This window comes from Orycteropus afer, unplaced genomic scaffold, assembly GCF_000298275.1.
Source record: "Orycteropus afer afer isolate SDZICR_OR568_19922 unplaced genomic scaffold, OryAfe1.0 scaffold00039, whole genome shotgun sequence".
NCBI lineage: Eukaryota > Metazoa > Chordata > Mammalia > Tubulidentata > Orycteropodidae > Orycteropus > Orycteropus afer.
In genome coordinates this window covers 7912212-7924759 of record NW_006921626.1, presented here as the reverse complement: position 1 = coordinate 7924759, position 12548 = coordinate 7912212, and positions in this window count along the sequence as shown.

Below are 12548 nucleotides of genomic sequence, written 5' to 3'. Positions count from 1 at the left end.
ATACAGCCACAGTAGTCAAAACTGCCTGGTATTGGTTTAATGACAGATACAAAGACCAATGGAATAGAATTGAGAACCCAGAAATAGATCCATTGACCTATGGTCAGCTGATCTTTGACAAAGGGCTGAAATCCATTAAATGGGGAAGAGAATGTTTGTTTAATAAATGATACTGGGAAAATTGGATATCCATTGGCAGAAAAATGAAACAAGTTCTGTACCTCACACCATACACAAAAACTAACTCCAGATGGATCAAAGACGTAAATGTGAAACCTGAAACTATAGAATTCCTCAAGGAAAAAGTAGGGGCAAATTTAGGGGCCTTGATATGTGGTATAAATAGACTATCAAGCATAACCCAAAATATACAAACAGCAGAAGAGAAACTAGATGAATGAGACCTTCTAAAAATGAAATTTTTATGTGTTTCCAAAACTTATCCAAGAGAGTCAAAAGAGAACCTACAGATTGGGAAAGAATATTCAGCAATGACATATCTGACAAGGGACTTATCTCTAGAATTTATCGAAAACTCCAACATCTCAATTACAAAAAAGACAAATAATCCAATTAAAAAATGGGCAGAAGACATGAATAGACACTTCACCAAGGAGGATATGCAGGCAGCCAATAAACATATAAAGAAATGCTCAATAGCCATTAGAAAGATGCAAATAAAAGCAACAATGAGATACCATCTTGCCCCAGCACTAGCAGCAAAGTTCAACAAGACAGAAAATGACAAATTCTGGCAAGGATATGGAGAGACTGGGACTCATATACACTGCTGGTGGGACTGTAAAATGGTACAAACACTGTGGAAAGCAGTATGGCGATTCCTTAAAAAGTTGGAATTAGAAATACCATTTGATCCAGCCAGTCCATTATTAGGTATATATCCTAAAGAAGTGAGAGCCATGACAAGAACAGACATATGCAAAACACTGCATAACATGGATGAACTTGGAGGACATTATGCCAAGTGAAATAAGTCAATCACAGAAGGACAAATACTGTACTAGTCCATTATTTTAAAAGTCAAGGAATGATTTCTATATGAAAGGAAATTTTCTTTGTTAGTTCCCAGGGGTAGGAGGGGAGGGGAGGGAACACTGTTAGATAGGTAGAGACAAGTATTGATTTGGGTGAAGAAAAGGGCAGTGTACCAAATGTGAGTGATCAACATGGTAGCACTGAGGAAAAGGAAAACATAGAGAGGTACATGGGAGGTGCAGACAACAAAGATGAACCCTTTTGCACATACAAGTACTTCATCATCAGTGAAGGCAAACACGAGCATACAGGTAGATAGATGGGTGGACAGGCTGAATTATTAGGTATGTCTATGCAGCAGGGAGTGTACCCAAGACCATGTATAGGGTTGGCAGACAATAGTTCTACAAGTGTATTTGTATGTTCTGTAACAATTCCCAGGGGTATAGTAGAGCTGACAAGGGGCCATAGTTGCAGGGGCCATCAAGCTCAATTGGCATAACATACTACACAAAACATTCTTCTACCTCCTACTTTGGTGAGTAACAACTGGGATCTTAAAAGCTTGCAAGCAGCCATCTAGATGCAACGATGGGTCTCTCCTTGTCCAGAGAAAATAAGAATGAAGAAAACCAAAGATTCATGGAAACAATTAGTCCTCATGACTGGTACACCATGTGATCCTCAGCCTATATGACTATGAGACCAAAAGAACTAGATGGTGCCCAGCTATCACTGTCAAACAATAGGAGGGGGATCTCTGGATAGAGAGGGAGAACAATGTGGAACAAAACTCAAAATCATTTGGAATAAAAGGGGGGGGGGCACCAGGTTTGCTGGTGTGATAGAGCTTGGTGGAACCACTGAGACTATGGTCCTTAGCTGCCCTTCAGCTCTGGAATTAAACCCACATATGTGGCTTCCAGCCAAACAAAAGACAGGCATATGAGCTGAACATGCACCTGAGGTAGATATACTCCTTGGAGAGAACAATCATGGGAGAAAGAAGGGCTATTCGGGGGTGGGGGGAGGAGTGCATGGAAGGATGGACACAGGGAAGAGGTAACTATCGGGAGGAAGTGGGAGGGGAGCTGTTGCATTGGGTAAATTGTAGTCAATGTCATGAGACAACGTGTGTGTATGGATAGTGTATTTGCTCTGTAAACTTTAACCCAAATCACAATTTTAAAAAAAAAAGCATTAGAGGGACTGTAGTCCCTCTTACTTTCCCCTGAGCTGGGCATGGCAGTTAGGGAGTGAGGCAAGAATCTGGCTACTTGTAACCAGGAGATTTTGTTATATATAAGGGAACTGAACAAATAACTAAATATACTGAGGCTAAAGATTCTCATTGTAAGAGCAGGGAATTACAAATTTGGGAAGGGGAAAGGCTAGGAAAAAACCTTATAGTATTAGATAGAAACTAGAAGTACAGGAGTGAACTCATGGTTATTTATATAAATGGATAAAGAAATTTGCATGTGTGTGTGTGCATGTTTGTGTATGATATAAAACCAAACTCACAGCCATGGAGTCTATTCGACTCATAGCAACCCCTCCTTGGGTTTCCCAGGTGGTATCGCTACAGAAGTAGATTGCCCAGTCTTCCTTCCAAGGAGTGGCTGGTGGGTTTGAACCACCAACCTCTGGTTAACAGTAAAATGCCTTAGGCACTACACCCCCAGAAGGCTCTATCTACTGATAGGACCTAAAAGTGAGGTAGAAATGAGCAGAACTCCTGCCCAATCTTTGTTGCTAACTACCATTCTCCACTAAAAGAACCAGGCCTCCTTGGGAAAATGGCTAATTACAGGCAAGGAAAAATAAAAGATTAACCTAGAATATCTTATAAGATCAGAATAGAAGAAAGTGTTCAATAGTGCGGACATGTCAAAAGGTAGAGAAGCCAGCCTGAAGTCACTCCTTCCCACTGGTCATCCATGGGACAATTTGAGGATCAAAATAAATGAAAAAAATAAAATCTCACTTACATAGAAAGAATGATATGTTTGCATATCTAGACAAAGACTGAAAGAATATCCTTATTTATAGTTATGTGGTGATAGAAATAAGAGAGGGAAATACAGTAGAACCCATTTTGGTAGCACAAATTTTTAAAAGATCAATTATACACACACACACACATATTTGTTGTTGTTGTTGTTATGTGCCATCAAGTCGGACCTGACTCATAGTGACCCCTCCTTGGGTATCCAAGGCATATCACTATGGAAGTAGATTGCCCAACCTTCCTTCTGAGGAGTGGCTGCTACACCCCAAAATACATATGCATGTGGACAAGGATGGAATGTCCTATCACATAAATTCAATAGTTTGAAAAAACTGAACTATTTTCCATTCATCACAAATCTTATTCTATATTCCACTTCTGGTCACAGGCCACACTATTTCCTGGGACCATAAACCTTAGCATCATCTTTACTTCTATGCTCACTCCCATTCAGTTCATTCAATCTGTAAAATGCCATCAAGTCTGCCCTCTCGTTGCTCTTTCCATATGCATGACTGTTGTCCTAGTTCATCTCACATCCTGTCATGCAAGTGTCTAAAAAAGCATATGACTGCTAACCAGAGGGCTAGTGGTTCAAACCCACCAGCCACTCCTCAGAAGGAAGAGTGGGCAAACTACTTCCATAGAGATACCTATTCAGAAACCCAAGGAGAAGCCACTAGAGTCAGATTGTACTCAACGGCAATGAGGTTTTTTTTGTTTGTTTGTTTTTTGGTTTATATCCTTTTTACCTTCCATACAGTCACTAAAGTTGTTTCTCTGTTCAAATACTTTCCATGCCTTTCTATTGACTACATATACAAAAGTCTATACTCAACATGGGAGCTCTGGTAGCATAGTGGCTAAGGCACTTGGCTGCTAACCAGAAGGCTGGCGGTTCAAACCCACCAGCCACTCCTCAGAAGGAAAGTTGGGCAATCCTACTTCCATAGTGATACTGCCTCGGAAACCCAAGGAGGGGTCGCTATGAGTCGGGGCCAACTCGACGGCAAATAACAACAACAACAGTACTCAACTTACACTAAAAATAACTCAAAATAGATTACGGACCAAAACGTAAAAGTTAAGAACCACAAAATTTCTAAAAGAAACTCTAGGAAGAAATCTTCAGAACCTTAGGATAGGTAAAGATAGGTAAACACAAGTTGCCAAAAGCACAGACCAGAATTAAAATAATTGATAAAGAGGACTTCATCAAAATAAGAAGTAAAAATATCAACAAGAAAATGAAAATGCAAGTCACAGAAAATATATATATATCCAACACAGGACTTGTATTCAGAATATATAAAGAATTCTTACAACTCAATAACAAGATAATCAATTTTAAAATGGGCAAAAGATTTGAACACTTTTAAAAAAGACAATATATGGATGACAAATAATATGACAAGATGCAAATTCAAACCACAATGATACCAGTATATATCCACTAGAATGGCTAAAATAAAAAAGACTAACAGTATCAAGTGTGGTTCAGGATGTGGGTCAACTAAAATTTTCATATATTTCTGGAGGGGACTCAAAACTGTACAAAAATTCTGAGAACTGTTTTGCAGTTTCTCCTAAAGTTAAACATATATTTACCATATGTCTTAGTTTTCTAGGGCTGCTATAACACAAGTAACACAAGTAGATGGCTTTAACAAACAGAAATTTATTCTCTCACAGTCTAGGAGATTAGAAGTCTGAATTCAGGGTACCAGCTCTAGGGGAAGGCCTTCTATCAACCCTGGAGGAAGTTCCTTATCTACTTTCAGAATCTGTGAGCCCAGATTGGAGATCTCCATGTGTCTTGGAATTAATCTTCTCCTGGGTCTAGGAGGTTCTCAGCACAGGGACAACGGATCCGAAGGATGAGCTCTGTTCCTGGCTCATCTTTCTTGGTGTGGTAGTAAGTCCCTCTCTGCTCACTTCTCTCTCCTTTTATCTCTTGTAAAATATAAGGTAATGCAGACCACACCCAAAGGAAACTTCCCGTACATCAGATCAGGGCTGTGACCCAAAAAAAGGCTTTGTATCCCACCCTAATCCAGCCTCATTAACATAACAAACATACCCTAATCCTCATTAACATAACCTAATCCTACCTATTAACACACACAGAGGTCACAATTTATAATATATCACAAATGAAGGATAATCATATCAGATCACACCAGGTGGTGATTACATCATTATATAACTGCCAAACTACATCAATATATAACTGCCAAACCACTGAGAATTATATCCTAATCAAGGTGACACATATTTTTAGGGCTCACAATTCAATCCATGACACCATTGTTGTTGTTATGTGCCGTCAAGTCGGCCCCGACTCATAGCGACCCCTCCTTGGGTTTCTGAGGCAGTATCACTACGGAAATAGGATTGCCCAACCTTCCTTCATGACCCTGCAATTCCATTCCTAGTAGAATTAACTTGAGAGATAAGAAAAGATATTTACGTACAAAGACCTGTACACAAATACTCATAGAAGCTTTATTCTGAATAAAAAAGTGGAAACTCAAATGTCCATTAACTGATACTATGATTTTAAAAACGGATGAACTACAGTGTATCCACACAATGGACTACTATTCACCAATAAAAAGAAAACAACTACATGTAATATGAATGAATCTCAGAAACATACTCAGTGAAAGAAGCTAGATACAAAAAAGGGCATGCTGTGTGGTATCTGTGTAATTTGTATTTATTCTAGAACAGACTAAACTAATCTAAAGTGACAGAAACAGAAGAGTGGTTGCCTAGGTGTCCAGGGAATTACCAAGGGAGTTTAAGACCTTTTCTTGAGTAGGTACAAGGAGACTGGAAAACTTACACGGAGGCACACTTAGAGACATAATAAATTTATCATAAGGAAAGTAAGAGTAAAGTAAAACCAAAGAGTTTACAGTACAAGAGCAAAAAGGGAGCTTACAAATGTCTGCAGACAGCAAGTGATCCAGTGGCGGCAGGCTGGGACAAGTTCAAGTAACCACTGACCCACTCCCACTCTCTAGGGATATTTATGCCTGGGTCCTAAAAGCCAGAAATGGGGGCTGTGCATTGCTCCTAGACAGAATGGTGCCAAACCCAAGCTGATAGGGACCTTGTGCAGTGTCTTGTGATCACCACCTGTGCTATACTCTGACAAGATGTTTCCATCAGCAGCTTAATGAATTGTCCTTATCCTAAAGAAGGGCCCTACTGGCCTTGAAAAGGGGAAGTGGGGAGTGAGTTAGCAAATTTCTTTCTTGATCAAACAAGATGGAGTCTGGGAGCCATTCTGGGGGCTTTAGAGATATGCCCCATGCATCAGGGCCAGTGGGAAGAGGAAAGACTAAGTGCAAAAATGCAAAGGAATCTTTAAGATGATGGAAATATTCTAGCAAACTGTACACTTAAAATGGGTGTTATTTATTATACCTAAACTATACTTCCAGTAATATATCATCTTGGCTGAAGAGCAAAGATGTCTCCTTGAAAATTAAGGCACGCCTAACCCTAGCCATGGTATTCTGAATCACCTCATATGCATGTGAGAGTTTGACAATGAATAAGGAAGACCAAAGAAGAGTTGATGCTTTTGAGTTGTGGTGTTGGCGAACAATACTGAAACTACCAAGGACTGCCAAAAGAATGAACAAATCTGTCCTGGAAGAAGTGCAGCAGGAATACTCCCTGGAATAGAGAATGGCCAGACTTCATCTGACCTACTTTGGTCATGTTGTCAGAAGGGACCACTCCCTGAAGAAGGATATCATGCTCAGTAAAGTGGAGGGCAGCTTTATTTAAGGCCAGGCCCTGGATAGGTGGGCGTGCAGCCAGGTCTTCTGAGGCAGATTTAAGGCCAGGCCCCAGATCAGCTGGGAAGTGAGCAGAGCGGTTAGGAACAACTAAGGGAAATAAACTTGTCTATCAGTTTGTTATCCTGCGGTGGCTTGCTTGTGTGTTGCTGGAGGGTATGCCACTGGTGTTTCAAATACTAGTAGGGTCACCCATGATGGACAGGTTTCAGCAGAGTTTCCAGACTAAGACAAACTCGGAAGAAGGAAGAGGCCATCCACTTCTCAAAGAACTGACCAGTGAAAACCTTATGAATAGCAGTGAAACACTGTGATATATTACTGGAAAACTTTATGACTAGCTCTGAAACACTGTACACAATAGTGCCAGAAGATGAGCCCATCAGGTCAGAGGGAAGAGCTGCCTCCTCAGAGCAGAGATGACCTTAATGATACAGATGGAATAAAGCTTTCTGGACCTCCACTGGCTGATATGGCATAACTCAAAATGAATAGAAACAGATACAAATGTCCACTAATAATCAGAACATGGAATGTACGAAGTATGAATCTAGGAAAACTGGAAGTTGTCAAAAATGAAATGGAACACATAAAGATCAATATCCTAGGGATTAGTGAGCTGAAATGGACTGTTTTTGGCCATTTTGAATCAGACAACCATATGATCTACTATGCTGGGAATGAGAAATTGAAGAGGAATGGTGTAGCAGTCATTATCACAAAGGCTGTTTCAAGATCTCTCCTGAAATACAATGCCATCAGTGATAGGATAATATCTGTACACCTATAAGGAAGACCAGTTAATATTACTATTATTCAAAGGTATGCACCAACCACCAGAGCCAAAGATGAGGAAATTGAAGATTTCTATCAACTCCTGCAGTCTGAAATTGATAGAATATGCAATCAAGAAGTTTTATTATCTCTGGTGATGGAAATGTAAAAGTTGGAAACAAAGAAGAGTCACCACTAGTTGGAAAATATGGCCTTGGTGATAAAAATAACACTGGAGATCACATGATACAATTTTGCAAAACCAACAATGCATTCATTGCAAATACCTTTTTTCAATAACGTAAGTGATACTATACACATGGACTTTGCCAGATGAAATACACAAGAATTAGACTGACTACATCTGTGGCAAGAGGCAATGGAGAAGTTCGATATCTTCAGACAAAACAAGGCCAGGAGCTGATGGTGGAACAGACCATCAACTGCTCATATGCAAGTTCAACCTGAAGTTGAAGACAATTAAAACAAGTCCATGAAAGCCAAAATATTACCTTTATAATATCCCTCCTGAATTTAGAAACAATCTAAAGAATAGAATTGATGCATTGAGCACCAATGACTGAAAACCAGAGGAACTGAGGGATGACATCAAGAACATCATCCATGAGGGAAGCGAGAGGTCATTAAAAAGACAAGAAAGGAAGAAAAGACCAAAATGGATGTCAGAAGAGACTCCAAAACTTGCCCTTGAGAGGAGAGTAGCTAAAGCAAACGGAAGAAATGACAAGATAAAAGAGCTGAACAGAAGATTTCAAAGAGCAGCTCGAGAAGACAAAGCCAATTACTATAATGAAATGTGTGCAAAAACCTGGAGTTAGAACACCAAAAGGGAAGAACATGCTCAGCATTTCTCAAGCTGAAAGAACTGAAGAAAAAATTCAAGCATCAAGTGGCAATACTGAAAGATTCTATGTGCAAAATACTGAATGATGCAGGAAACATCAAAAAAAGATGGAAGGAATAGAGTCACTGTATCAAAAAGAATTGGTTGATGTTCATCCATTTCAGGAGGTAGCATATGATCAAGAACCAGTGGTACTGAAGGAAGAAGTCTAGGCTGCACTGAAAGACTTGGCAAAGAACAAGGCTCCAGGAATCGATGGAATACCCATTGAGATGTTTCAACAAACAAATGACATGCTGGAGGCACTCACATGCCTATGCCAAGAGATCTGGAAGACAGCTACCTAGCCAACTGATTGGAAGAGATCCATACTGTACCCATTCCAAAGAAATGTGATCCCACAGAGTGTAGAAATTATCAAACAATATCATTAATATCACATGAAAGTACAATCTTACTGAAGATAATTAAAAAATGATTGCAGTAGTATACTGACAGCAGAGAACTTTCAGAAATGCAAGCTGGACTCAGAAGAGGATACAGAATGAGGGATATCATTGCTGATGTCAGATGGATCTTAGCTGAAAGGACAAAATAGTAGAAAGATGCTTACTTCTGTTTTACTGACTATGCAAAAGCATTCGATTGTGTGGATTGTAACAAATTATGGATAACATTGAGAAGAATGGGAATTTTGGAACACTTGATTGTGCTCATAAAGAACCTGTACGTAGATCAGGCTGACGTTCGAACAGAACAAGGGGATACTGCATGGTTCAAAATCAAGAAGGGAGTACATCAAGGTTGTATCCTTATACCATACTTATTCAACTTGTATGCTGAGCAAATAATCTGAGAAACTGTATTATATGAGGAAGAATGTGGCATCAGAATTGGAGGAAGACAATAACAACCTGCGATACACACATGACACAACTTTGCTTGCTGAAAGTGAGGATGACTTGAAGCACGTACTGATGAAGATTAAAGACTACAGTCTGCAGTATGGATTACACCTCAGTATAAAGAAAACAAAAATCCTCACAACTGGTCCAATAAACCACTTCACAATAAATGGAGAAAAGACTGAAGTTGTCAAGGACTTCATATTACTTGGTTCTATAATCAACACCAATGGAAGCAGCAGTCAAGACATCAGATGACATATTGCATTGGGCAAATCTGCAGCAAAAGACCTCTTTCAAGTGATGAGTAGCAAAGATGTCTCTCTGAAGACTAAAGAGTGCCTAACCCAAGCCATGGTATTTTCAATCGCCTCTTATGCATGTGAGAGCTGGACAATGAATAAGGAAGACTGAAGAAGAGTGAATGCTTTTGAGTTGTGGTGTTGGAGAAGAATGCTAGGAGTACCATGGACTGCTAAAAGGACTAACAGATCTCTCCTGAAAGAAGTGCAGCTGGAATGCTCCTTGGAAGCGAGAATGGCCAGACTTCATCTCACCTACTTGGGTCAGAAGGAACCATTCCCTAGAGAAGGATATCATGCTTGGTAAGGTGGAGGGTCAGTGAATAAGGGGAAGGCCCTCGACAAGAAGGACTGACACAGTGGCTGCAATTATGGGTTCAGATATAGCAAGTATTGTGAGGCCAGCACAGGACCAGGCAGTGTTTCATTCTGTTGTACATATGATCTCTGTGAGTCAGAGCTGACTCAATGGCACCTAACAACAACAACAAACCATACTTCAATAAAGTTGGCTTTGCAGTACTCTTCCACCTTTCCTCCCTGATGCCTCACCCACACACCACACAGTAAAGGTGTCCTCTGAAAAATTTTGTTTCACACTACAAAGTTTAGATGCTTATTATTAGCTGTCTATTTTAAGAGTCATAATTCAATATTCTTCAAAAAATTTTTTAACCAAAATTTATATACAAAAATTTTTATTTTAGTGTTACAAAATCTAAGAACAGGAAACAATCTAAATACCCATCAAAGTGAGCTAAATAAATAAATTACATGCAATGGAATGTCAAGCAGCATTTTATACATTGATATGGAACCATCAAGAATCTATCTTCACAGCAACCAGGGAAATCTTTTAAAAACCTGAAACAGATTATAGCACTCTTAATAAAAATAAACATGCAAATAAACAAAACTTTTCATGGCCCCTCATCACACTTAAAATGAAATCCAACTTCTTTCCCTAGAACCTATATGACCTAGCTGCAATATACCTATCTCCTGCACTTTTTGTGATCTTATGATACTGGTATTCTCTAAGTCCTTGGAGCTTTTTCCTCTCATCTTCACTTAGCTGGACCCTTCTTGTCATTCAAATAAATAAAACCACTGCCATCAAGTCAATTACGACTCATAGTGACCTCACTGGGTTTCCAAGGTGGTAAATCTTTACAGAAGTAGATTTTCTCATTTTCCTTCTGCAGAACAGCTGGTGGGTTGAACTGCCAACCTTCTAGTCAAATCCTTTAGGCACTTCACCACCAGAGCTCCTTTCTTGTTATTCAGGTCTCCATATAAAAGTTTTTTCTTCAAAAGCCTTCCCTAAGCACCCAGTTCAAAAGAAGTCCCAGTCACGTTCTACCACATCATACTATTTTAAACTCTCTTTCTCTCTACGCTTACCTCCTTCCCTGTCTCCTCTCCTTCCTTCCTTCTTTTTCAATATCTATCTTTCCCACACTGTTGTGAACTCCAAAAAGCACAGGGATCTTCTGTGTTTTGTTTACTGTTGCATTTCCAGGACCTAGAATAGTACCAGCATGGAGCAGGCCCTGAGTAAGTATCTCTCGAATAATATGCAAAATAAGTTGTTAAGTAGGAAGAAAAGGAAGTATATAACATTGTTTCCAGTGTACAATTTAGATAAAAAATTGTAAAATATAATAAATAGGCACACATATTGTCACAAATGGAATTGTCCCCCAAAAATTTATGTGTCAATTTAGCTAATGATTTTCAGTGGTTTAGCAATTATGAAAAAATGTAATTTGGCAGCTTTGTGATGACACAATCATCCCCATGATGTAATCTGATGTGATCAGCCAATTATATGTAAGATATTTCAGGTGGAATGCAACACCCTTACTCAGGTGACAGCCTTTTTTCAACATAAGAGAAGTTTCCTCGGGTGTAGCCAGCATCAGTTTTTATCCCAGAAGAGATAAAAGGAGAGAGAAGCAAACAGAGAGAAAAGAGACCTGAATATCATCAAGAAAGAAGAGCCAGGAAAGGACCTGGGGTTCCTGTGCTGAGAACCGCTAAAACCCAGGGGAAAAGTGATGCCAAGATACATGGAGATCTCCAAGGAATGCAGTGTCCATCAATGTTGAAAGGAGACAAAGACTTCTTCCAGAGCTGACAGAGACAGAAAGTTTTCCTCTAACGCTGGCTCTGAATTCAGACTCCTAGCTTCCTCAAAGCAGCTCAAGCAGACAAAACCAATTACTATAATGAAATGCACAAAGACCTGGAGTTTGAAAACCAGAAGGGAAGAACACGCTCAGCATTTCTCAAGCTGAAAGAACTGAAGAAAAAAATTTAAGCCTCGAGTTGCAATATTGAGAGATTCTATGGGCAAAATATTGAATGATGCAGGAAACATCAAGAGAAGATGGCAGGGATACACAGAATCACTGTACCAAAAGGAACTGGTTCATCCATTTCAAGAAGTGGCATATGATCTAGAACCAATAGTACTGAAGGAGGCAGTCAAAACTGCAATGAAGGAATTGGCGAAGAACAAGGCTCTGGGAATTGATGAAATACCCATTGAGATATTTCAACAAATGGATGCCCCATTGGAGGCACTCACTCAGTTATGCCAAGAGATTTGGAAGACAGCTACCTGGCCAACTGACTGGAAGAGATCCATATTTGTACCCATTCCAAAGAAAGGTGATCCCACAGATTGTGGAAATTATAGAACAATATCATTAATATCGCACGCACGTAAGATCTTACTGAAGATAATCCAAAAACGTTTGCAGCAGTATATTAACAGAGAACTTCCAGAGGTGTCAGCTGGATTCAGATGAGGACGTGGAACAACAGATATCATAGCTGTTGTCAGATCGATCTTGGCTCAAGGCAATGAATACC